Genomic DNA, 27,785 nt, shown 5'->3' with positions numbered 1-27,785 from the left:
TACAAAAACTAGCTGGGCGAGGTGGCGGGCGCCTGTAGTCCCAGCTACTCGGAGGCTGAGGCAGGAGAATGGCGTAAACCCGGGAGGCGGAGCTGCAGTGAGCTGAGATCTGCCACTGCACTCCAGTCCGGGCGACAGAGCGAGACTCCGCCTCAAAAAAAAAAAAAAAAAAAAAAAAAAAAAAAAAAAAATAAATAAAATTAATACTTTTTTTTTGAGGTGGAGTTTTGCTGTGTTGCCCAGGCTGGTCTTGAACTCCTGGCATCAAGTGCTCCTCCTGCTTCTGCTTCTGCAATAGCTGGGACTACAGCTCTGTACCACTGTGCCTGGCTATAATTAATAGTTTTTACGACTTCAAGGACTTTTTTTTTTTTTTTTTAAGATGTAGTCTCGCTTTGTCACCCCAGCTGGAGTGCAATGGTGCAATCTGGGCTCACTGCAACCTCCGCCTCCTGGGTTCAAGCTGTTCTCCTGCCTCAGCCACCCAAGTAGCTGGGATTACAGGCGCCCGAAACCATGCCTGGCTAATTTTTGTATTTTTAGTAGAAACAGGGTTTTTGCCACGTTGGCCAGGCTGGTCTCGAGCTCCTGACTTCAGGTGATCCACCCACGGCCTCCCAAAATGCTGGGATTACAGGTGTGAGCCATTGCGTCCAGCAAGAACATTCTTTAATGAAACTGAAACTAAATTTTTTTTTTTTTAAACATGTCCATGAAGAATGCAATGACACTATTACAGTTTGGTGTCACTGCCTTGATTCAGTATAGGATGATATATTTTTATTTGTTGATATGATTATGTTTCTAGGCTTTACTTATTTCTTATTGGGGGAATAGCTGATGTTGTCAAACCTTTACTAAAAATACTGTTTGAAAGCCAATGTGAATGCAGTTTTTTCTTTGCCTTAGAATAAAAAACCTTTAGAATTGAACAGTTTCACAACTTTGTCAGGATGTTAGAAAATTAATTGGGCTTGGTGCTTACTTTTCTCCATGTTGTAGTTAAGGAAAGGTGTGAAGTGGCTTTTAGAGAACTATCCATAGCTATGCATAAGAGTGATTTTTGAGGTATATTAGGTCTCCCTACCCTTAGCCTGGTACATTTACAATAGAAAAAGACAGAGGTACAGATAAAGTCATAGGCAAATAATCTTGTATAATGACTTCGGTTTTTCACTGTGATTGGACAGAGGAGAATGGAGAAAGAAGTAGTCTAGACAAGTCGTAGTGCTAAACATTGTTTTATCTTCCAGTTAACACCCCTGTATAGCCTGAAACCTTTGTTCTGGGGGTGGGAAATAACATTCATTGTGTATCGACATTGTGCTAGGCCTTGTTATCTTACTTAAACCTGACAATTTTTCTGTGTGTATGTGGCCATATTTTTTAGTTTTAGACATTTAAAAAAATGATGATGATGATTTTTTATTTTTTTTGAGATGGAGTCTTGCTATTGCCCAGGCTGGTCTTGAACTCCTGGACTCAAGTGATCATCCTGCCTCAGCTTCCTGCATGGCTGGGACTACAGGTGTATGTCACTGCACCCTGCTGTGGTGGTCATAATTATTTTATGTGTAAGAAAACAGAGGCTCAGAGATGTTGAGCCTATGCAGGCCCATCAGTCAATAAGTGACTAGGGTGGGATTTAATCCCCAGACTTTTCTGCCTCCGAAACCTATGAGTGCTTTTTCCTATGTGACATACTGTCTTCCAGAGACAGTGTCTCACTGATTATTTGTATATCCTTGATACTTGGAACCTAGCAGGGGCTTAGTACATTTCTGTGGAGTAACTGAGACAGTGCTAAGTGAGTGAACCAGTTTTCACAGAGCCGGATGTAACTCACCCACTCTGAGCTAATGTGCATGTTGGTACTACAAAGTATAGAGTTATGCAGTGGTTTTGTACACTAGGATCTGGTCATGGTTTGTTGCTATGGGGAAAGGGTCAATCTCCTTTTTTTTTTTTTTTTTTTTTTGAGACAGAGTCTCACTTTGTCACCCAGGCTGGAGTGTAGGGGCATGATCTTGGCTCACTGCAGCCTCTGCCTCCTGGGTTCCAGTGATTCTCCTTACTCAGCCTCCCTAGTAGCTGGGATTACAGGCACGCGCCACCATGCTCAGGTAATTTTTATATTTTTAGTAGTGATGGGGTTTCACCATGTTGGTCAGGCTGGTCTCAAACTCCTGACCTCAGGTGATCCACCTGCCTTGGCCTCCCAAAGTGCTGGAGTTATAGGCGTGAGCCACTATGCCTGGCCAGGGTCAATCTTCTTGATGATAAATGTAAAACTATTTAAATAATTTGGATATTTAGTAGTCTAAGAAATTTAATGGGATGAATTTTCCCATAGCTATTAAGAGAGTAAGCCAGAACAAAGTAGATGCAGTATGTATTTCTAAAGAGATCATCCCATTAATAGCTATGAGACCTTGGGTTTGTTACTGCACTTTTCTGTGTTTCATTTTTGTAACCTTTAAAAGGGAAGTGTAGTAATAATAGTACGTAATTCCTATGTAGTTATGGGGATTGAATAAGATAATTCATAGAGAACTTACCACAGTGCTTGGCAAATATTAATTACTCAATAAATGGTAGCTATTATTAATGTTATCTTTCTAGAGTGGAAGTATGGAATTTATTGTGACTTTCAGTATATGAAGAAGGAATAATGTTTTGTCTTTTAAAACACCTTTATTAGAGAAATTAAGTGCTGACTTTATTGGTTTTTGTATTTTGGGACTGATTTTCTGGTTGTAGCCTACTTGGTCTCTTCTTGGCAACAGAGATCAAACTGGCTATTTGCTTGGATTTCTTGGTGAACCAGTGGAGGTATGGTATGACCTTTGACTCTCTATCATTCTTTTCTTTTTTTTGGTAGAGATGGAGTCTCGTTATGTTGCCCAGGCTGGTCTTGAACTCCTGGCCTCAGGCAGTCCTCTGCTGTCTTGGTCTCCCAAAGTGCTCGGACTCTATCATCTTTTTAAACTTTGTGGTGTTTGGTTGAAACAGATTGGATTGTTCTGGAGAGTTCACTAAGGTTGATAGTTCTTTCTCAATTAAAAATGTCAGTGGATCGGGCACAGTAGCTCACGCCTGTAATCCCAGCACTTTGGGAGGCTGAGGCTGTTGGATCATGAGGTCAGGAGATTGAGACCATCTTGGCTAACATGGTGAAATCCCGTCTCTACTAACAATACAAAAGCAAAATTAGCTGGGTGTGGTGGTGGGCGACTGTAGTCCCAGCTATTCCAGAGGCTGAGGCGGGAGAATGGCGTGAACCCGGGAGGCGAAGCTTGCAGTGAGCCGAGATCTCACCACTGCACTCCAGCCTGGGTGACAGAGCGAGACTCCATCTCAAAAAAAAAAGAAAAAAAAGTCAGTGGGCCAGCCATGGTGGCTCACATCTGTGATACCAGCACTTCTGGAAGCCAAGGCAGGAGGATCACTTGGGCCTAGGAGTTTGATACCAGCCTGGGCAACATAGGGAGACTCCATCTCTACAATAAAATAAAAATAAATTAGCTGAGAGTGATGGCACATGCCTGTGATCCCAGCTACTTGGGAGGCTGAGGTGGGAGGATCGCTTGGGCTCAGGAGGTTGAGACTGCAGGGGTCACTGATCACGCCATTGCACTCCAGCCTGGATGACAGAGTGAGACAATATCTCAATAAAAAAGTCAGTGAATGTAAAAACACCCCTTTCTAACTAGATCAATCATCATTGAGGAGGTACAGTGTTTCTCCATAAATACCCTGCCCCAGAAGCAAAAGAGTGTTTTTAAAAATATTTTTCTGTGTTTATTTACATTTTGATCAGGCTGTATAATTATGAAGGGAAAAACCAACACCCTTTAAAATGAGCACATCTGAAAGCCTGCCCTTCAACCAAGTGTCACTGTAGGGACACTGTCTCCTAGGTAGGATTTAGTATGAAACTCTTGACTTAAAACCTTTGAGTTGAGGTCCAGGTTTCCCAGTATGGTATCTGAGGTAGTTCAGGATCCTCTCCCCAACTTCCTCACCACTGTCATTTATTGTCTCTCCTCCTGACTTGCACATTTTACCTCTAGTACTCGTGAAGTTTGCATTGTACTGTGCCTGTAGTTCTTCAGATGTGCAGTGCCTCTTTTCTCACTGTCTTTGGACGTGCTGTTCTCTTGGCCTAGATATCTCTTTGTTACTGTTAATTGGTCTACTCTGATTTAGCCTTTAAGACTCAGCCTAGGAGATAACCTTTTCCAGAAGGTTTTCCATGATTTCCTAGGTTGGAATTGGGTTACTCTGATTGTGGTTATCCATTTATTTGTTGGTCTCTTCCACTTGCAGTGGACAGGAGTTGTATCTGATCATCCTTTTATTCTCAGAGCCCATCTTGGGACCTTGTACAGAATAGGCATCAGTCATGTCAGGTGAATTCATCATTTCAAACTGGCCTATTAACAGCTGTAATTTCCCGATGAGTCAGTTACTCCGTGTTGCTCTGGGCTGAGTTTTTTTTTTTTTTTTTTGAGACAGAGTCTTGCTCTGTTGCCCAGGCTTGAGTGCAGTGGTATGATCTTGGCTTACTGCATCCTCCGCCTCCCGGGTTCAAGCCATTCTCCTGCCTCAGCCTCCTGAGTAGCTGGGATTATAGGCGTGCGCCACGATGCCCAGCTAATTTTTGTGTTTTTACTAGAGACGGGGTTCCATTGTTTTAGCCAGGATGGTCTTGATTTCCTGACCTCGTGATCCGCCCTCCTTGGCCTCCCAAGGTGCTGGGACTATAGCATGAGCCATTGCACCTGGCCTGGGCTGAGTTAGAGTGTCTTCTATCATTGTTGTTGCCCCTTGCTCCCTGCCCCTTGTGTTGTCTCTATTTCAGCCCACTCTCATGTAGCTTTCCTTTACTCTTTGCCCATAGCTGGGTCAGTGGAGCTGTGTACGGAGTAGACACAAAGAGACTCAGAAAGAACTTGATTTACGACAGGTCCCTGGAATTTCACTTGGAATGAATGAAGATCACATTGGTAAATGGAGAAACTGGGACCTTATGATTGCTTTTCTGACTCTTAGTCTAGAGTTCTTTTTTCTGCTTCCAGGTTTCCTCTTTATTAACCTTTGGTCAGTTTTAATTTATAGATAATGTAAAACAAATGCTGTAAAACCAAATTGTATCAAATGCTTGTGCATTTGATTTTTACAACTGAAATATAAGACTTGACTTAACTGTTTGATGGTGGAAAGATTGAGACTTTAGGAAATGTGGATTTTTAATAACTGCCCGCCCTATTAAGCCATCAGTAGTTTCTGGCAGGCAATTTTTTTTTTTTTTTTTTTTTGAGACGGAGTTTCGCTCTGTCACCCAGGCTGTAGTGCAGTGACGTGTTCTCGACTCACTGCAAGCTCCGCTTCCCAGGTTCATGCCATTTTTCTGCCTCAGCCTCCTGAGTAGCTGGGACTACAGGCATGTGCCACCATGCCTGGCTAATTTTTTTTGTATTTTTAGTAGAGATGGGGTTTCATTATATTAGCCAGGATGGTCTCGATCTCCTGACCTCGTGATCTACCCACCTTGGCCTCCCAAAGTGCTGCAATTACAGGCATGAGTCTGGCAGGCAATTTTAATTATGATTCCCCAAAATATTTTGCTGATTAAAGTCTTTGTAGCAAGCAAAAATAATCACTTATGCCTCTATGCATTGTTTTAGTCAACATGGATATCAGCCTCTGTGTTAGGTTGGTTTTGATGATACACGGAGATGAGTTAGGTGTAGTTGCTGGCTTCAAGGAGCTCCCAGGTACAGCAGAGCTAAGATATAAACAAATAAGTTGACTGGGTGCAGTGGCTCATGCCTATGATCCCAGCACTTTGGGAGGCCGAGGCAGGTGGATCACAAGGTCAGGAGTTCAAGACCATCCTGGCTAACATGGTGAAACCTTGTCTCTACTAAAAATACAAAAATTAGCTGGGCATGGCGGCACTTGCCTGTAGTCCCAGCTACTCGGGAGGCTGAGGCAGGGTAATCGCTTGAACCCAGGAGGTGGAGGGTGCAGTGAGCCGAGATTGTGCCACTGCACTCCATCCTGGGCAATAGAGGGAGACTCCATTTAAAAAAAAAAAAAAAGAAAAACCAAGTTACTGTTCAATGTTATAGATGTTATAAAATAAGTAGCAGAGAGAGGGTATTCAAACCTTTTTTTAGGGAAGAGTTCTTGGGGGAAGAGTAACCTGAGCTTATTTTTGAAAGAAGACTAGGTCTTATGTGTGGACAATTCTGGACATGGAGTCAGAAGAACTGAATTTGAACCCCAGCTCAGCCACTTACTAAGCTGTCTGACTTGAACAGTTGTTTAAGTACTCTGCGAATCTCAGTTTTTTCACATGTAAAGTGGGGACAGTCATATCTATATCCACCTTTGAAATTTAATACATTTGAAAGAAGCTCATAAATGTGGTATACAAGTATTCGTTTTTTTAGCTCCTAAATGTGGTATACAAGTATTATATTCTGTTTTTTTTCCCCAAGCCAAACTGTATCCAGCTGTATTAAAGATACTTTTCATAAACAATCATGGCATTTCAGGCAGGACATGGGCAAACAATCGTTAACAGTGTACAACAACTTTCAAACTCCCTTCTTCAATGGACTACCAAAAATCAGAAAGCCACTATAAATCCCAATGAAGTCTTCATCTGATGCTCTAAACAGGGAAGGTTTAGAGTGAGGGTTGACATTTCACATTTAGCATGTTGTTTAACAACTTTTCGTGAGCCGACCCTGACTTTCAGGAAGTGAAGTGAAAGTGACAGAATTTACCTGAAGATCCACAATCTAGAAACAGAACCACTGCTCTTTTGACAGGTGCCATCTCAGTGGCATCACTGGAAAGTACAGATTGCCTAACACACTGGTAACCAATGATTAGAGGTCAGGTCCCAACAGATGTCTGGGTTTAAGGGAGTTACGTCTAGCTGAAAGGTGGAAAGGGAGAAGAGGACATAAAAACAAATTTGTTTTTCCATACCACAGGCTTTTGTGTCAAGGTGGCCATGTGTGTCAAAGTCAGGGAGTTTGCTCCTGGGAGCCAAGAGGAAGTCTCTCAAAACTAGAAGGGAAAGGTGTTTTCCCCGTATCAATCCAGCTTTGGAGACATTCTATTAGTGACATATGCCCCTTCCTCTCAAAACAACAATGACATATTCTGTGTGCTAACAGCATAGCTTAAAAAAGTAAAACAAAATTCTGCATTTTTGTAAAACTTGATTAAAAGTAGTATTTCAAACTGTACAGGCACCAGAAGTACACAGTTAGTAAAAATGCACACACTTCGGTTGGCATCTCCAGCACCTTCAGCTTTCTGTGCCTGGTCTGTTTTGGCATCTCCATTTTCTGCAGGGTTATCCCCCTCCTGGCCAGCCTCAGCTTTTCCCTTTTTCCCTTTGGGTACCTTCTTTCCCTTCTTTGCAGGGGCCTTTTTAGGCCTGGGCTCTAGCTTTGGAGGAGCAGGTTTAGCAGACAACCTCGTTCATCTTCTCTGTGGTTCCTCCTTCACCTTGGCTTTATCTCCTTTAGCATCCCCTTCAGCCTTTCTCTCGGGCATGGTGGCGGTGACAGCGATGGCGGTGGGACGTAGGCACTGGGCGTGGGATGCAACAGATCACAGGCGTTGGTTGGTCTGTGGGTCATTCTCACCTCTTCTTCTGGTTTTTGTTTTTTACTTACTCATTGACAATTATATTTTGACAGATTGTAGCATCAATTTTCTGACCTAAACCAGAAATAAGTGAGGAAAAGATTATTAGTGTGTAGATGTCATTTATGAAGTGCTAGCACTGTAAACATGTATCAGGGCAAATATTTTAAAGTTCAGATCCATGACACTTTGATTCTGTGCTATTATGCAAGACACTGCTTAAGGTACCTAATGAACGGTATCTGAAAAATTATTGAGTTTGCTTTTGAGTGGCTTGGATAGCAACAAGTTGAACCAGAAAGAGCCACATTTCCTGTCAGAAGACTTATGCTTGCATCCAAGTGATGCAGCTTCTATCTGTGCCACCACTGAAGGTTATTTAACATTTCAGAGTTTCATTTTCTCCATCAGTAAAAGAGAAAAATAATAGTTACTTTATAGACTGTGAATTAGAAATAAACTGGATAATTGCTTACCACTAGCTTTCATCAGTTAAAAGTTTAATTTATGGAATATTAAACAAATTTCCATTTAATTACACTAGATTTCTTTTTTTTTTTTTTTTTTTTTTGAGACGGAGTCTCGCTCTGCCGCCCAGGCTACAGTGCAGTGGCCGGATCTCGGCTCACTGCAAGCTCCGCCTCCCAGGTTTACACCATTCTCCTGCCTCAGTCTCCCGAGTAGCTGGGACTACAGGCGCCCGCCACCTCGCCCGGCTAGTTTTTTGTATTTTTTTAGTAGAGACGGGGTTTCACCTTGTTAGCCAGGATGGTCTCGATCTCCTGACCTCGTGATCCGCCCATCTCGGCCTCCCAAAGTGCTGGGATTACAGGCTTGAGCCACCGTGCCCGGCCTACACTAGATTTCTTTAGAGAAACTTGCTCTAAATGGTGGGCAGGGGGAATTCTGTTATTTATGCTTTACTGACACTGATGATATTTTACCTCCTCCTTCCAGTTATTCCTCAATAATTTTGCAAGGTGAGTTTAAATCCCAGCTGTTGTACTTACTTGCTGTGTGACCTTCAAAGTTACTTAATCTTTCTATAACTTATTTTCTCCATCTATTAGGTAGAAAAATAATGGCATTTATATTATATAGTTACTTAATCTTTCTATAACTTATTTTCTCTATCCATTAGATGGAGACATAATGGTATTTATATTATATAATTATTAGGAAGCAACTAGAGTGCTTAGTTCAGTGTTTGTCACGTAGTATGATTTCAGAAAATGGTAGTGCTGTGGACTGAGTGTATCCCACCAAAATTCATATGTTGAAACCCTAATCCTCAGTGTGATGTTTGGGGTGGGATTTTTGGGAAGTAATTAGGTCATTAGGATGGAGCTCTATAAGTGTCCTTATAACAAGAGACACCAGAGAGCTTATTTCCTCTCTCTCTGCTTTCCACGATGTGAGGATACAGTGAGAAAAGGGCCATCTGCAAGCTAGGAAGCTGACTGTCACCAGACAGCAGATCTACTAGTACCTTGATCTTGGACTTCCCAGCCTCCAGACCTGTGAAAAATAAATGTTTATGATATTCTGTTACATACACAGCAGCCTGAACTGACTAAGATAGATAGCATTGTTATTCTCACTTTCATTTTATAAATGAGAAGGTGAATACAGATTTAGGAACCTGATTAGATTCATAGTAAGAGGCAAGGATGGGATTCAATCCAGGTTTGTGTGATGCCAAAGACTTTACTGTTTATTCTTTTACTAGGCTACATTTTATAATTAACATTTCATTTGTATGGAAACATATTCTGAAATGCTGTAGAGTGCTTGGAAATAATTTGTTGTTCTTGGGTATTTAAAACTTTCAGTGATGTTTTACTAACTGTTTACATAAACTTGAAACTAAATTGGTTAAGGAAAGAACTCTTTGGCCTGGCCTCTCTGTGATCAGATGGTTTTAGGGCAGATATTCTGGGGTGGTAGTCAGTGGTTAGTCAAAAGAAAATTGTGTGTGTGTGTGTGTGAGTGTATTTTCTCCTAAACAGCTTCATTGAAGTAAAATTAACTTACAATAAGTGATACAAATTTTATGTACAGTTTGCTAAGTTTTGACATACATATACACCCATGAAACCACCACAAAGCAGAAAAGTTTCTTGGTGCCCCTTTGAAATCTTTCCCTCCTTGTTCTCCTTATATCCCCCCATTTAAGCAACCACCTATCGGCTTTTCTATCACTATAGATTGAACAATGGTCAGATCAATCAGGATTCAGTCAGTTCACCTCTCAGCTGTAGTTTGATCATCTGTGAAACAGGGATTCTACCATCTTCCCAAAGGACTATCAGAGAAGATTAGGAGCAATGTATGTAAAAAGCCTAGCATAATGTCTGATGCATAGTAGGCCCTCAATCCCTGGAAGCCAGTATTACCAGCAAGCTTTCACTTGGTGGTCTAGAGTACATTTAGGAGTTCAGAGTGCCGAAATGCATTTCTGTCACTTAGAGCTCCTGTTCTCTTCCACTGAATGGGCTTCCAGTGTTTTTGAAACAGGAAAATTTACATTTAGGCAGCTTAAGACCCTAAGGGACTTTCTGTTGCTCCTACCTTCCCTCCCTCATGCCCAGTGTTCCACTTGCTATTAATTGTGAACAGATGTTCTTCAAAAATAAGCAAAGATCTCCACAGCAGATTTTTGAGTTCTTCATGCCTATGTTTAAGTCTGACATTGTGATCAAGCTGTATAAGCAGTAAGTTTGTAGTCAGAGTTCTGGGTTTTAGTTCCTATTCTGCCTTGGGCAAATCATAAAATCTTTCTGAGCCTCAGTTTTCTCAGGGTAAAGTGGTGGTGGTGGAGTCATACCTCAGAAGTTTGTTGAGGGGATCAAAGGAGAATTCTGAAAGTGAATTGTATGATGAGGTTATAGTTCATTTGCATCCTCCCATGACTGCCTCACAGTGTTAGAACTTTGTAAAAGGATCAGGTAGCATTTAAATCTGATATCTTACATGTTTTTAATATAAGTATTTTAAATTAGGCTCTACTAATAGAAAAAAATGGCAAAAACCCAAGGTTAAAAGTGCTTCCATTTTAAAGTCAGAGAAACTTTAATTCAGATCTTAGTTAAGTAGCTGTGTGACCATGGACAAGTTATTTAATTTCTCTGAGCCTTAAATTCTCACCTGTTAATAAGGCATATCTGTTCTACCTCAGAGGGTTGTTGGGAGGATTAGAAATAATATGTGTACAATAGTTTGCATATAGCAGATGCCCAGTGATGCTAGCTTCATTCTTTCCATTTCCAAAATTGGTAGATTTGTAGATTCGTTGAACTATTCCTGAAGGGATTACTTTTGCCTTCTCTATTCCGTGATGCAGTTCAGCACAGGTTAGCTCTTAGGTAGTGTCTCAGGTTTCCCATTCTAGTCTGTAAATGTCGTTTGAGTTTTGTGTTGCTAGCAGTTATTGCAAAGGAATTTTTTTTTTTTTTTTTTAAATAATGGGAGGAACCTGTGCTTTGCTTTTGTACTTTCTCATCAATTCTCATAGCTCTGTCTAGCTGGAGATACTTTGTATTGTGAGAGCCAGGGAAACCAGGGGCCATTTTCTTGTCTCTTTGTGTTTATTTGGGTTGGAGGATTGTCTAAAAGTTCCCTAGTGAATAAAGTAGATTTGCTGAGTTCAGATTCTTCCCTCTGAACTGGGTGAGCCCAGGATCGAACTACTGGGCAAGAAAAGAAATAGGAAAATGTGGAGAAAACTGGTGAGTTCTGCTTGTAAAGTTGTTAGGATCTTTGAGTTGGGGGGCATGTAGGAAACAGCTGATTCCCCATTTCCCTCTTCCCTTCCAAATCCTGTACACTCCAGCACAAAGGGAGCTTTAAGATGGAGGTCTGCATTGTAATTTCCTAGAAATTACTGCTTCTGGTAACTGCTCATTCAGTTTTCACCTCTTTGCAGCAGTAGATGAAACAATGGGGACAGTAAAACCATTTATCTGATGGCTGTAGCCTCAATGGGATGTTTGTTTTAATAATGGTATAATTTGCAGGGTTCATAAATTGTGATTTTATTCTCATGGAAATAACTGCCCGGTGGTATTTGGATTCTCAGGTCTCCTGTTGTGGATAATTTCACTAACATTCTGGCTGACAATTCCCTTTATTCTACACTTCGATTTAGATTGTTCGTATTGGTTGGGTAATTAGCCCAGAGCAGAGACAGTTTTTTTTTAGTTTGGGGCTGGCAGGTGGTTACTAGGTAACTGGAAGATCTTCTGAATGGGGAAGAAACTCTGCTTAGGGATTCAAGGCAATATCCAGGTTTGTTTTGATTATCTGGGATTAAAAGAATTATCTAATACCAAAATATTTGATGAAAATTGAAAATTTAATTCACCTGAATATTTATTTTCTATGATACCAAACAACCCTTTATATTTGGAATATCCTATGTTTGAATTTTAAATTTTTATGTGCATGTTTTAGCAGGGAATATCCACAGAGGGCAGAGGCTGATAATAGCTACACATGCTAGACGTTGTCATAGGTGTTTTACTTACATTATGTCTAAATTTTTTTTGGGGACACAGCTTGACTCTTGTTGATTAGGCTGGAGTGCAGTGGCACGATTTCAGTTCACTGCAACCTTCGCCTCCCAGGTTCAAGCGATTCTCCTACCTCAGCCTCCCAAGTAGCTGGGATTATAGGTTCCTGCCACCACGCCCAGCTAATTTTTATATTTTAGTGGAGACGGGGTTTCACCACAATGACCAGGCTGGTCTCAAACTCCTGACCTCAAGTGATCCACTTGCCTCAGCCTCCCAAAGTGCTAGGTTTACAGGCTTGAGCCACCACACCCGGCCATTTCTAAATCTTAATGAGAACTCGGATATTGTTCTCATAGGTAGGTATTGTTCCCATTTTACCCATGTAAAAAGTTAAGACAAGTTTAGTAACTAAATTAAGGGACTCAGCTAATTAGTGGAAGACAGTTTACCAGATTCAAAGCTTATACTAGGTTTTCAATTACAGGGTAAGACATTCTGAAGATACATTCAAGTTTCTATTAAACTGTTAGATATGACACCATTTGGCTCAAAAATATATTATACATGAATTAGTACCTATCATCAGATGTATGTATCTGATTATTCTTCCTGTCATTTAATCTTGTTTTACAGCAGTAACATACATGGAGTATTTTGATTATCTTACCAAACTTAAAGGACTTCTAGGCATAATCCTGTTTTAAGAATTCTTTAAAAGGCTCCCAAGCATGGCATAGTGACTGGAAATAGCCTCAGACTTGGGTTTCAAGATCTTGGCACTGCCATTTATTGGGTTATCTTGGATAAACCTCTTGACCATCATTGGATAAGCCTTACTCTTGTATGAACCTTATGTTGCTCATCTGCAAAATAGGGATATGATACACACTTTACAGGGATGTTAAGGTTAATGTATATGGTGGGGTCTAGTATATGCCTGTAACATGGTAGGGGCTCAGTAACATGTTGGTTTCCTTTTTTGACTAATGCTACTACTAGTAGAGCATCAGGGGATAATTTGGTGCTTTCATCATTGGCCTCAAGATTTATTAAAAGATGGCCAACATCGGCCGGGCACGGTGGCTCACACCTGTAATACCAGCACTTTGGGAGGCTGAGATGAGCAGGTCACCGAAGGTCAGGAGTTCAAGACTAGCCTGGCCAAAATGGTGAAACCTTGTCTCTACTGAAAGTACAAAAAAAAAAAAAAAATTAGCCAGGCGTAGTGGCACACGCCTGTAGTCCCAGCTGCTTGGGAGGCTGAGGCAGGAGAATCGCTTGAACCCAGAAGGCAGAGGTTGCAGTGAGCCAAGATCGTGCCATCGCACTCCAGCTTGGGCAACAAGAGCAAAACTCCATCTCAGAAAAAAAGATGGCCAACTTCAAGTAACATTATGTTATATTTTCATGTGATACTGTTAAACTAATAGAACTTATTTTTCTCTAGGAACTTGCTGTTCCATCTGGGTAATTTGTTTAAGGGACGGTTAGACAGATGATGTATTTTTTTACACTCTCTTGGTCAAGAGAGTGAGTGCATATGTGGAAAGGGCATTGGATTTGTGATCATACAAACTTGGTGGGAGCTCCAGCATTGCTGTTTACTAGCTATGTTTCATGGGACAACTGACTTTCTCTGTTTGAAACTTGGGATAGAGATAATAATAGCCGACCTTCCCATTGTTGTGAAGATCAAATGAGATAATGAATGTGAAAATGCCTTTTAAATTGGAAAAATGCCAGGCGAGATAGTAACTATTATGTGACATTCATAATTAGTAGTAAGTGGGGCTTAGAGAATTAACTACCTTTTTTTTTTTTGAGACAGGGTCTTGCTCTGTCACCTAGCCTGGAATGCAATGGTGGGCTCATGGCTCACTGTAGCCTCCACCTCCTGGGCTTAGTGATCCTCCTGCCTCACCTCCTGAGTAGCTGGGACCACAGGTGTGCAACACCATGCCCTGCCCCCTGCCCCTGACCCTTGGTGTTTTGAGACGAATCTTGCTCTGTCACCCAGGCTGAAGTGCAGAGTCCCGCTCATAGCTTCCTGTAGCCTAGAACTCCTGGACATAAGTGATCCTCTCACCTCAGTATCCTGAGTAGCTGGGATTATAGGCATGTACCACCATGCCTGACTAATTCTTGAATTTTTTGTAGAGACAGGGTCTCTGTTGCCCAGACTGGTTTTGAACTCCTGTCCTCTAGCAATCCTCCTGTCTTGGCCTCCCAAAGTGCTGGGATTACGGGTGTAAGCCACTGTGACCTGCCAGAATTCACTGCCATTTTAAGAGGGAAATTCAGAATTTCACTTGAACTATATAAAGACATTTTGATGAGTTTTATTATGGTAGTCCTTGGGGACAGCAGAAGAAAAGAGGCCAGAATGACGTTCTTGGTAGGTAAAAGTATTGAGTGAATGTAACTGCATAGTGGAAGTGAAAATGGTGTGAGGTGCTACTGTGAGGCAGGCCCAGAGGACTTAGAGAAGATCTTAGACTTGAGGTTTGGATCTTGGTCTAGTCTTGATCCCTAGAACAAAGAAGTGGGAGGCTCCTTGATTAGGAAAACTTAGGACACAGGGTAGTGTGTGGAGAACTGATTGAGGAATAGGGATAGAGGTAACAACTATAGCTTCCCTCATGATGACACTCAAGTTGAAATCCTGGTTTTAAGCCTTCTAGGAGTATGTACAGAAGTTAAAATAGATTTTTTTTCATTCCTCTTTCTACCTTCTAACAGTTAAGTGTGTCCGTTTTTAGGGGAAGTTCCAAGTGCATCTTGTGATTATTGAGTATGAATCCAGTGGTGTCTCTTAGGTGAGCACATTGATGTATCTTCATTTAAAGAGGTGCAGATGGTGGCTGGCAAGTGGGAGATCTGCTTCCACAGGCTAGAATGCTTAATTTTATGGAGGCTTATTTAGTTTATCTCTTACCTGAAAATTGATTCTGTTTACAGCATTTCAGTAATGCGGATGATATTTTTCCTAAGTGGAACATCAACCTAAATTTTCAATGTATTTAATTATTGATGTATCTGAATGCTGCAGTGTATTAGTTAAGGATTTTTCTGTATGAGGAGAGGCTTCTGGCTCTGAGTTTTGGTACTACACTGATATTATTCATTTTTTTCCAGGGGGATGTCAGTTTTTCTTTACTGCAAGTAACTGCATTATGTTGTCTGGATCATTGCCTTCTATATTAAGTATTGGAGTAGAATAGTTGTTGTCCAGGACAGTTTCAAAGTCTGTGTTTTATTTGACTATAAGAGCAAACTTAGGCATCTCTCTTCTCTTTTCTTGGTCTGCTAGTATGAACATGATACAGTGACTAAATAAGGAGATGGGTTTCCATAGACCCCAGTCAGAATTAGCCTGAGTTACTTTATCATATTAACTTTATATATAATAATGTCAACTGATATTTGCATAATTCTTTGTAAAGTATTTTTATGGTACTTAATCTTCTCTTCTCTTCTCTTCTCTTTTCGAGACAGGATCTCACTCTGTCACCCAGGCTGGAGTACAATGATGTGATCATGACTCATTGCAGCCTCAGCTTCCCAGGTTCAAGTGCTCTTCACAATCCTGAGTAGCTGGGAGCATAGGTGCATGCCACCATGCCCAGCTAATGTTTTGTAGGGGTGGGGTTTCACCCTGTTGCCTAGGCTTGTCTCAAACTCCTGAGCTCAAGTGATCCATTAGCCTCAGCCTCCCATATTTTTGGGATTACAGGTGTGAGTCACCGTGTCCAGTCTACAATTTTTCTTTTTACTGATATGTTTCTTGTACTAAACTGGTAGCTCTTTTTGTGGACCAGGTTTTTTTTCATCTTTGTACTCACTTTATTTAGGACAGAGCTAAGAATAATGATACTATCTAACACTATGTTATATGCAGGCATGTGCCAAGTGCAATATTTGTTTTAATCCTCATTATCCCCATTTTATAGAGGAGAGAACTGAGTCTCAGAGAAAGGAAGTAACTTGCTTAGTCTCACAGCTAGTGAAGGGATGCAGCTGTGATTAGAACCCAAGCAATCTGATTTCAGAGCTATATACTTAACCCTTATATTTTCTCAGAAACAGCTTGTATGAATATGTAGGTATATATGAAAGATATTATCTCTCTTATTTGACCCTTGAAACTCTGTGAAGCAGTTAATTATGCTTTTCATATCCATTCTATAGGTTAGGAAAAGTAAGATGAATTAATTACACAAGATCATTCATTTGTTGAGTAACAGAATCTGGACCCCATATCCCAGGTCTCCTGACTCCAAATCTCACATTTTTTCCCCTTCTATAATACTTTTAGCTGTTGGTTAGAGCTTCACATCTATCTTCTTTCTTTCTTTCTTTCTTTCTTTTTTTTTTTTTTGAGGCGGAGTCTTGCTCTACTGCCCAGGCTGGAATGCAGTGGTGAGATCTTGGCTCACTGCAACCTCCGCTCCTCCCCGGGTTCAAGCAATTCTTCTGCCTCAGCCTCCTGAGTAGCTGGGACTACAGGTGTGCACCACCACACCCAGCTAATTTTTGTATTTTTAGTAGAGATGGAGTTTCACCTTATTGGCCAGGTTGGTCTCGAACTCCTGACCTCATGATCTGCCTGCCTCAGCTTCCCAAAATGCTGGGATTACAGGCATGAGCCACCGTGCCCGGCCAACATCTATTTTCTTAGGAATACACAATAGTCTTTTTCGTATGGAAAATAGATACTTTCGTTGAGACTAACTGAAGATAAGAGATAACCCTAAAAATCTTTCTGTGCATCTTTCTTTCTCAAATCCAAGGAGCAAAATACCGTGATAGATAAGTCTGTGAGAGCTGCTTGAAGGTGGATAAGACAGCTGTGTGTCTGTGTTCCTGTGTGTATTATCTCTGTTTTAGTAGCTGGCAACAGTGTGTTTTCCATAATGATTGCTGAGGGAATGCATGATTTAAAAAGTTGATGCTGTGTCTAGTATTAAAGAGTGATGATACTAAAATTGCTAGTTTATTTTTATATCCTATGATTTCTCCTGATTGCTTCCTTCTTAGTCACTAGTTGATTATGTTTGAGAATTACAACAGTCCTAATATAGTGGCATTAAATATAGTTGAGCCAGCATATGGTAACTGTCTATAACAGGGCCTTCGTATAAGAGAGGGATTACACTTAAGCATTTTGTAACACTGAAGAAACAATTTTTCTGATGTCTAGGTGAACTTAATTGTATTGGATTCTTTTTGATTGCCTTGTCAGATTTCTTTTGTATTTTATATAAATAAGATATGACAGTGGCAAATTAGTTTTTCAGCGTTTTTTTTTTTTTTTTTTTGAGACGGGGTTTCGCTCATGCAGTGGCTGGATTTTGCTCACTGCAACCTCTGCCTCCTGGGTTCAAGCGATTCTCATCCCTCAGCCTCCTGAGTAGTTGGAATTATAGGCACCCGCCATGAAGCCCAGGTAATTTTTGTATTTTTAGTAGAGACGGGGTTTCACTGTGTTGCCAGGCTGGACTCAATCTTCTTACCTCACGATCCGCCTGCCTCGGCCTCCCAAGGTGCTGGGATTACAAACATGAGCCATCACCTCCCAGTCAAGGGTCTAGTTCTCAATAGCCTTCTTCCTGACCATTGAGAAGAAGCCATTATACTTCATTTAGCTTATAGGTTATATCACATTCAAATACAGTCATGTCATAGCATAGCTACTTGGTTTTCCATGTGCCCTGCCCTGCATTATTTTTGTGTATGATTGTAGTGCAAAATGTTTAAGAATTCCTGAGCTTCTCTTCTTCTTTTAGTCTGAGATTGTTATATTTAGGTAAATTACCCCTCACCTAAGAATGTCATAATTGATTCCATTGTTCCAGATTGTAGATTTGAGTGTCAGGTAGTAATTTATATATTACTGGATCTTTTAAGAATTAGTTGTTTTAATGTGGAAGCCACATGAGATAAAAAATTGGAATTTTCAGCCGTGATTAGTTGGCTACCATCTGCTTTGTTTGATTAGTTCAGCCTTGATTACTTGGCTATAGTCTGCTTTGTTGCTTGGCACACATCAGTCCAACTCTTATTCTCATTTTATGTCTGTGAGTTGTGCATGTGTGTATGTTCTCATGAATGTTCCTCTCTCCCATCTCAAAGGTACTGCCAATGTCTAGTAGATTTCTAGAGCCCTGAAATTTGTCTTGCTCAGTTTTCTTACAGATTTTACAAACTTGAAAGGTGAGTAGTTAGAGTACAGGGTAGCTGCTGAAAGAGACCCAAACATTCAGTGGCTCAAACAAGATAGACATTTATCTCTTATGAAACAGTTCAGGGGTAAGTCTCTTATGACCACAGTGGGCAGAGGTTCTGCTCCATGAAATCATCTAGAGATTCAGGCACCTTCTATCTCGTTGTCTGGGGGTGATGCCCTCATCTGCATTCTCAGTGGTAGCTTATTAACACATCTATCTTGAAATAAGTTCATGAGAAGGGAGAAGAGAGAGTGGAGGACACATAGTTGCCTTAAAAAAAAAAGTGAGCTGAAGTTGTATATGTTAATTCTCCCAGCATCTCATTCATTATCTTTAGAAACAAGACATACCTAGTTATAAATAACATTAGGAAATGTAGTTTCCAACTCGGTTGCGTGTGCTCAGTTATTTTGGCAGAGGGTTACCGTAGGGGAGTGTCTGTATTGAAAGGAAGCAAGGGAAAATGGATACTATTAGCAGTCTCTTCCATAGAGTCATAGCTGGAGGGTAAAAATAATAAAACCTTTTCCTCATTCATTATATTAATTATCACCACATTGAGAATTTCTTTGAGGTAAGTGGTATTATAACCATTTTGCTAACTGGGGAACTGATTTTGAGGTATCAGGTGACTGGTTTAAAGTCACAAGTGTAGCTCAAAACTGAACTCATTATCCTTTCCCCCCACACCCTCTCTTTGTGTTTCTTATCTCAGTGAATGACATCACCATTTTCTCAGTCACTCAAGCTGGAAATTTGGGATTTCCTTATCTTCTCATATTCCTTCAGTCACTAAGCTGTGTAGATACTATCACCTTAACATTTCTCAAATCTGTGCCTTTCTCTCCATCCCCATGGCTGTTGCCTTAGCTCAGACTCTCAGCAGCTCTTGTGTGGACAGCAGCCTCCATTCTTCCATCTGCTGCCAGGGTCACCTCCAGTGAATCCATCTTCGCAGCCCAACCCTGCCAAACCACTTGCAATCGTTGGGACTTACTATATACTGGTAAACTACCAAATCTGTACTCGTGTTGCTTCTTCTACTCAAATGGTCCTCTTCCCTTCTCAACTTGGCAAACATGGCCTTATTTTATTTTTAAAAATCTACCACCTACATTGCTTCTACTATAAAGTTGTTGTTCTCTTTTCCAGGTAGAATTGACTGTTTTCTCCTCATTCTTCTCCTGTGTTGATGCCTGTTATAGGACCTGTAACATTTTATAGTAATAATTTGTAATATGTCTTGCTTTTTATCATTAGCACTCAATATTGTACCTGATAGAAAACAGCTACTCCATAACTGCTTGAGTGAGTAGAGCATATGACGGCTGGGACTTGAATCCAAATCTTGTGTTTTTCTTATCATGATGGCTCATCCTGTGTTAAGTGTGTACATATTTCCTGAGTTGCTTCCCAACACCAAATTTGGAGGTCTCACTTTCCAGGAGCTCTTTTCATTGGCAATCAAGTGTAGCCCTAAAAAGGGCTTTTTCAACAAATGGATGCTTAATTATCTTTCCATTTGGATGTTGGGGGTGTGCTTTTTTGGTAGGTGCTGCTAAAACTGTTGTCTGTAACTTGCAAAATAAATAAATGCTGGATGTTTGGCTTTAATTTTTATTGATTACATCAAGGGATAAAGGAGGTTTGCTTTACATTTGGAGAGAAGGCAGGCAAATTAGAAAAAAATGCATCCCCTTGAAGAGGGTTTTATTTTTAATGTTATTTACAAAGTATATACATGAAAATAGAAAAGGAATAACTTTAATTTACAATAGACATAATTTAGGGAAAAATGCTAACATCTCAGTGTAAGTGTAAACTCAGCTTGGCTATTATAATTTCTCATCATTGAAGCTCACTTATTGTGCGTTTAAACCATCTGTTTTGGTGTTAATCCCTTAAAACTCAATTGGTAGATGTTAACATGATAAAAGGTAATAAAGCTTGAAATATGGCAGTCATTCAATCTGGTTTGCTTTTCAACTAATTGCATGCAAACTTAAGTGTATTTGGGAAAAAGGAAAGGGGGAAATTAATGCTGTAGTCAACTATTTTGATCTCAGCTTGAGCCCTGCACACCTGTCACTGGCTTGTGGAAGTTTTCCTCCATAATTAAGAGCTCCTGTCTCATGTTATTACTTAATTGGATGCCACAAGAGCCTGGTAAAACAGTGGAATCCTCTTAATCGCAGCTTTTAAAACAAATCACCAATGTTTAATGTGGTATTGTTTTTAAAAGCCTTCCCTGGAAAGAGTTTTGATTGCTTCAAGTCCAAATGGAATGGAGTGTTGAGAATTCTGCTCTTTATAAAGTTAGAAGTCATATAGTACTTTGAAATGTCTCTCCTTGAAGAGTTAGGGAACATAACTAATATTTACTTGATGCTTTACAATTTGACGAAGTGTTTTCCTTTCATCTTGTTTTAATTCCTATAGTAGCTCCAAGAAAGGTATTATAATGCTTCCTATTTTACAGATGAGGAAATTGAGGGTCAGAAAAGTGACTTGCTGAGGGTCACACAATTAGTAAGTGGTAGAGATAGATGCAAACCCTACCTACTAATGCAAACCCTTTATTTACCTTCTGTCTCAATGAGCATAAACTGCATGTGTGGAAGTATCAGTATAGTGGGTTTTTCCTTTAACTTCCAGTGTGGTCTCAATTTAGCTTACTGTGTTTGGTACTTTTCTGTTTGAACTGTCAGCCCTTACACATATAGTGGAAAGAGCAGCCTGGTAGGAGGTGAAGAAGCCAAAGTGCTGGGAAATGACAGAACATCCCATTCCATGCTTAGATCATGACTGTTATCTAGCTGAAACATCCTCCGGTAAGGTTGGCAGGGTCTTTGTGGTCCTGCTGCATTGTGGACAAGTCCTTTACAGCGTACTTAAGTGCTGAGCAGTTATGACAGCTGGTTTAAATGAGCTTCTGTGGCAGTCAATTCTTTTGAGGCCTCAGTGCCCATTTTCCTCTCCACCCTAGTAGTGGAAAGAGCCCTTGATAGGGAATCAGGAAACTTTGATGCTGTAGTTGCAGTTAGGTGATTTGCTAACTGACCTGTTTTCTTCAGGACTAAGTTTGGTCAGTATCACCTCTTGGAAGACTTCCCTAAAGTCTTAGGGTGGCCTTCCTTTTTTTTTTTTCTGGACACTGTGACACATTGTTTTAAGTATTGTCTGTATGGCACTTACCACATTGTTCTGCAATTATATTTCTTTCAGACTAGAACTATACCTCTAGCCTTCTTTTTTTTTTTTTTTGAGGCGGAGTCTCACTGTGTTGCCCAGGTTGAAGTGCAGTGGCGCAGTCTTGGCTCACTGCAAGCTCTGCCTCCTGGGTTGATGCCATTCTCCTGCCTCAGCCTCCCGAGTAGCTGGGACTACAGGTGCCCAACACCATGCCCAGCTAATTTTTTTTTTTTATTTTTATTTTTAGTAGAGATGGGGTTTCACCGTGTTAGCCAGGATGGTCTTGATCTCTTGACCTTGTGATCTGCCTGCTTCGGCCTCCCAAAGTGCTGGGATTACAGGCGTGAGCCACTGTGCCTGGCCACCTCTAACCTTCTTTTTACTACCAGCCCATCTGTACTTGAGAATCACTGCCCCAAACTGTATATTCTGTGAGAGCACAGTCACAGGGTTCCTTGTCGTGGACATTTGTAGTTTGCTTCTGTAGTTTCCTTCTTATCTCAGCAATGGCCTCAGATGTTCGTTTTAGGAACCACACCTTCCCCCCTGCTTTGCTTCATATAGTTTGGGTAGGAATTTCTTAGCTCTAGTGTTATGTGAACCAGGCTCAAGGTAACCAAGGCATCACATTACTCTGGCCATAGTGATTGGTTTAGGGGTAAATATGTTTTAAGCTGATCTAAACTGAATGTTCAGGACTTTTGTAAGCCTCTATAGAAGACCTTCTCCAAGTCCTGCTATACTAGAGAGGTGTGTGGCTGGAGCTGCTATAGCCATTTTGCCACCTTAGGAGGACAGAGTCTGGCGTATGATAGAACCAGCATTGAGGAAGTGAAGCTAAACAGGTGGAGGCAGTGACTTTGAGCTCTGAAATGAGCCTCCCCCATAGTCTACCTTAATCTTGGGCTTCAGTTAATTAGGTCAGTAATTAGGCTTTTTGCTTAAACCAGTTTGTTTTCTGTCATTTACAACCAAGAGTCTTAACTAATCTCTTTCTCTTTTGCACTTAAGCATAGTTCATAGCCTAGAATTTGTTAATTGGGTAAATGATTGAACTCTATGACTTTGTCTTTCTTAGTCTCAGTTTCTTTCTGTAAAATGGGAATTTCTGCCTGCCTGGCTCTAAGGGTTGTTGTGAGTTAATAGAAGGAAAAGCTTTCGGGTCTCTCCTTCTGCACTTAGTCTATACCAAACAATTGACCATTTAATTATATAATTACACATAACTATTGTATAATGATTTTTTTTGTTTCAACTTGATTGTGTACCCCCTTAGAGTGGATGACATCTTACATACTTATCGTTTTCCTCCTACTGCTCAGCACAATGTTGGGAAAGTAGTGGGCACTCGTGAGTATTTATTAGTGATGACAATAGCAGCTACAGTTTATTGCATACGTTTATTGGGCCAGATAGTGTGTAGGCATTCTACATAAATTATCTCTAAACCTCAGCAAATAGGCCGGGCGCGGTGGCTCAAGCCTGTAATCCCAGCACTTTGGGAGGCCGAGACGGGCGGATCACGAGGTCAGGAGATCGAGACCATCCTGGCTAACACGGTGAAACCCCGTCTCTACTAAAAATACAAAAAACTAGCCGGGCGAGGTGGCGGGCGCCTGTAGTCCCAGCTACTCCGGAGGCTGAGGCAGGAGAATGGCGTAAAACCCGGGAGGCGGAGCTTGCAGTGAGCTGAGATCCGGCCACTGCACTCCAGCCCGGGCGAAAGAGCAAGACTCCGTCTCAAAAAAAAAAAAAAAGAAACCTCAGCAAATAGCAGTATTAGATAGCTATTAGATAAGCAGTATTGTCCTCAGAGAATAGTTGCATAGCTAACAAATGGGAGAGCTGAAATTGTTGGTTGAATTATGATGGAAAATAAATGTGATGGAGCCTTCCAAAGCATATACCAGGAATGTTTGAGGTGTCTGCCTTAGGTGAATGATAGAGGTGAACATCAAGTAAATACCTGATGGGGATGAAATCCTGGCCTGGTTTGGAATTGCTTGAAAAGCTATTTTTCAAGTCTTTTCTTGGCATAGTTTAATTGACTTCACTAATCCATTGCATCACTATTAAATAATAATAAAAGATACAGAGAGTAGTAGCATTAGAAATACTGGTCACAAGGATACTGTATATTATGGTGATGTCCCTTTGAATATTATAGTGAATGTCCCCTCCCTGGAGCCTGTGTGAATTGATGCCTACTAAATATGATCAGCTGGTACTCAGGGAATGTTTTGCTCAGGTTCAGGCAGAACTACCGTGTTAGTAAAATAACCTTTTATTCCTTTTTTTTTGAAACGGAGTCTTGCTCTGTCGCCCAGGCTGGAGTGCTGGAGTGCAGTGGCACGATCTTGGCTCACTGCAAGCTCCGCCTCCCGGGTTCACGCCATTCTCCTGCCTCAGCCTCCCAAGTAGCTGGGACCACAGGCGCCCGCCACTACGCCTGGCTAATTTTTTGTATTTTTTCGTAGAGACGGGGTTTCACTGTGTTAGCCAGGATGGTCTCGATCTCCTGACCTCATGATCCGCCCGCCTCGGCCTCCCAGAATGCTGGGATTACAGGCGTGAGCCACCGCACCCGGCCTATTCTTTGTTTTTTTGAGACAGAGTCTTGCTCTGTTGCCCAGGCTGAAATGCAGTGGTGCGATCTCGGCTCACTGCAGACTCCACCTCCTGGGTTCAAGCAATCCTCCTGCCTCAGCATCCCAAGTAGCTGGGATTACAGGCGCCCACCATCATGCCCGGCTAATTTTTGTATTTTTAGTAGAGACAGGGTTTCACCATGTTGGCTAGGTTGGTCTTGATCTCCTCACCTCAGGTGATCTGCCCGCCTTTGCCTCCCAAAGTGCTGGGATTACACACGTGAGCCATCATGCCAGGCCAACTTTCTATTCTTTATTGAGTGTTAGACTCTAGATTAAGCAAGAAATCAAATGAAAAAGTCTAACTAGCATTATATGCTGCATTCTGTGATGGAAAACACTTTCTCTTTGAAGCAAGACATCCAGATTGTAGACCAAGGTCTGAGGCAAATGATACTGTTTACAAGGAACCTGGTAGATGATTTGCATATGTTATATAATCCCCAAAAGAACCTTTCAGCATAAGTGTTACCATCCCCACTTATGATGAGGGTCAGAGAGATGAAGAGAGGTCATACAGCTGTAAGTATTCCCCTGTAGGCCAGGCACGGTGGCTCACGCCTGTAATTCCAGCACTTTGGAAGGCCGGAGCAGGCAGATCATGAGGTCAGGAGTTTGAGACCAGCCTGACCAGCATGGTGAAACCCTATCTCTACTAAAAATACAAAAATTCGCCGGGCGTGGTGGCATGTGCCTGTAATCCCAGCTACTCAGGAGGCTGAGGCAGGAGAATCGCTTGAATCTGGGAGGTGGCGGTTGCAGTGAGCTGAGATCGCACCGTTGCACTCCAGCCTGAGCAACAGAGTGAGACTCAGTCTTTAAAAAAAAAAAAAAAATTCTTCTGTAATGTTTTAAACCACAGTCCTAAGATTGCAGCATTGAACTTCAAGATCAAGAATCATATGGGATAAGAGGGTACTAAAATTATCTAAAAATGTATTTTTATTGTCCAAAGTGACTAAAGTGTCACTTTTACCCCTTAGTTCATACAGATATAAAAGTAAAAGTTGGCCGGGTGCAGTGGCTCACACCTGTAATCCCAGCACTTTGGGAGGCCGAGGCGGGCGGATCACAAGGTCAGGAGATCGAGACCACAGTGAAACCCCGTCTCTACTAAAAATACAAAAAATTAGCCGAGCGCGGTGGCGGGCGCCTGTAGTCCCAGCTACTCAGGAGGCTGAGGCAGGAGAATGGCGTGAACCCGGGAGGCGGAGCTTGCAGTGAGCTGAGATCCGGCCACTGCACTCCAGCCTGGGCGACAGAGCGAGACTCTGTCTCAAAAAAAAAAAAAAAAAAAAAGTAAAAGTTATTTCAGTAAATGAAGGGAGGTCTCATAAAGATCTTGGTTTGTGAATTAAAAAACAAACAACAAAAAAAGTGAATAGCTCTGCTTGTATGATCAAATGCTTAAAAAAAGAGTGAATGGCTATGCCCTTTCTAGTTCTCTATGGAATAATTTTAACATATTTATTAGGGACAGAGTACCATTTACCACGTTTGAGTGGTCTTTATTTATTCCACAAGGGATTACCTAAAAGAAGAAAAACGCTGAGTACTATTGAAAATAGAATAACATATATATATATATGTATGTATGTATATATGTCTCCCCAGTTGCTGTAGGTGAGCTGCAAATTTACCCCTGAATTTCCTGGAAGCCTAGGAGAAAAGGATAACTTTTTTTTTGTTTTTTGAGATGGAGTTTCGCTTTTGTTGCCCAAGCTGGAGTGCAGTGGCACGCGATCTCGGCTCACTGCAACCTCCGCCTCCCGAGTTCAAGCGATTCTCCTGCCTCAGCCTCCCGATTAGCTGGGATTACAGGCACGTGCCACCACGCCTGGCTAATTTTTTGCATTTTTAGTAGAAATGGGATTTCTCCATGTTGGTCAGGCTGATCTTGAACTCCCAACCTCAGGTGATCTGCCCGCCTCGACCTCCCAAAGTGCTGGGATTACAGGCATGAGCCACCGTGCCCAGTCTTTTTTTTTTTTTTTTTGAGACAGAGTCTTGCTCTGTCGCCCAGGCTGGAGTGTAGTGGCACAATCCTGGCTCACTGCAACCTCTGCCTCCCAGGTTCAAACAATTCTCCCAGCCTCAGCCTCCTGAGTAGCTGGGACTACAGGTGTACACCACCACACCTGGCTAATTTTTGTATTTTTAGTCGGGACAGTTTCACCATGTTGGCCAGGCTGGTCTCGAACTCCTGGTCTCAGGCTGTCTGCCCGCCTTGGCCTCCCAAAGTACTGGGATTACAAGCATGAGCAGTGATGCCTGGCTGCATGTTTTAGTTTTGTAAGAAACTGCCAAATTATTTTCCCGAGTGTCTGTACCATTTTACCTTCCTACCAGAAATAGATGAGAAGTCCAGTTTCTTTGCATCCTTGTTAGCATTTAATATTATCACTCTTTAAATTTAGCTGTTTTAATAGGTATGTAGTACTTCTTTCAGTTTTTCTCTGAGTGAGTACATTTGTTTTTAGCACATGGCAGGTTGATAGCCTTAGTCAGGTTTAGCTTTCAGATCTGCCATATTTGTACCCACTGCATTTAAGTTTTTATTTCTTAATGTACTTTAAATTCTGAAGGCTTACAAAGCTATTGAAAACTTTTCCCAGTATTTTTCTTTCTTAGTTTCTTCATGTCTCCTGATCCCAGCAACAGGTATCTTCACACACCTTAGCAAAAGTACCTTCATTGGAGACCGGGCATGGTTGCTCATGCCTATAATCCCAGCACTTTGGGAGGCTGAGGTAGGAGGAATGCTTGAAGCCATAAGTTCAAGACCACTTGGGCAACATAGTGAGACCCCATCTCTTTAAAAAAAAAAACAAAGTTGGGCATGGTCATGGTGGCACATGTCTATAGTCTCAGCTCCTCGGGAGGCTGAGATGGGAGGATTGCTTGAGTCTGGAGGGTCGAGGCTGCAGTTAGCCACGTTCATGCCACTGCACTCCAGCCTGGGAGACAGTGAGACCCTGTCTCAGAAAACAACAAGAAGAAAAAAACCTTCATTGGCCTTTCCTTAAATGAGACTAATTCTGTGGATATAACTGCTTGGATATATTTAATGCTGCAGTTGTGGTACTAAGGATTTTGTTTACATTGTTCTCATTAGTGACAACTCCTCAGTGCTGTTGTTTTTTTTCTTGTTGAGAATCAAGAAATGCTTTGCCATCTGTTATGGTTACAGTTTGGGCAATGGGAAGAAGAAAAGATAACAAAACAGTTTTTGGGAAGTTTGTGTGAATGGAGGATTCACATTATTGATTGATTGATTGAGGTGAAATGTATATATCGTTGTTGAAATTAACCACTTTAAAGTGAACAATTTAGTGGCATTTAATACACTCCCAGTGTTGTGCAACAGCCATCTCTGTCTAGTTCCAAAACATTCATCACCCTAAAAGGAAGTTCTGTATCCATTAAACAGTCATTCCCATTCCTATTCCCTCCTAGCCCCTGGCGACAACCAATCTGCTTTTTGTCTCTGTGGATTTACCTATTCTCAATATTTTACATAAATGAAA

General features: G+C 41.3%; 1 protein-coding gene and 1 pseudogene across 2 annotated transcripts in view; one reads left to right on the top strand and one right to left on the bottom strand.

Moving 5' to 3' along the window:
• Window positions 1–27,785, top strand: part of FAM168A (family with sequence similarity 168 member A) — a 218,235-nt gene that overhangs the window by 11,786 nt on the left and 178,664 nt on the right. The window lies entirely within an intron of this gene.
• LOC117081337 lies at window positions 6,906–7,584 on the bottom strand (annotated as a pseudogene).

Source organism: Trachypithecus francoisi, unplaced genomic scaffold (assembly GCF_009764315.1).
Source record: "Trachypithecus francoisi isolate TF-2019V2 unplaced genomic scaffold, Tfra_2.0 Lachesis_group8, whole genome shotgun sequence".
In the NCBI taxonomy this organism is placed as follows: domain Eukaryota; kingdom Metazoa; phylum Chordata; class Mammalia; order Primates; family Cercopithecidae; genus Trachypithecus; species Trachypithecus francoisi.
The sequence above is the reverse complement of the archived record's forward strand: the minus strand, read 5'-3'. Positions and strand labels throughout refer to the sequence as shown.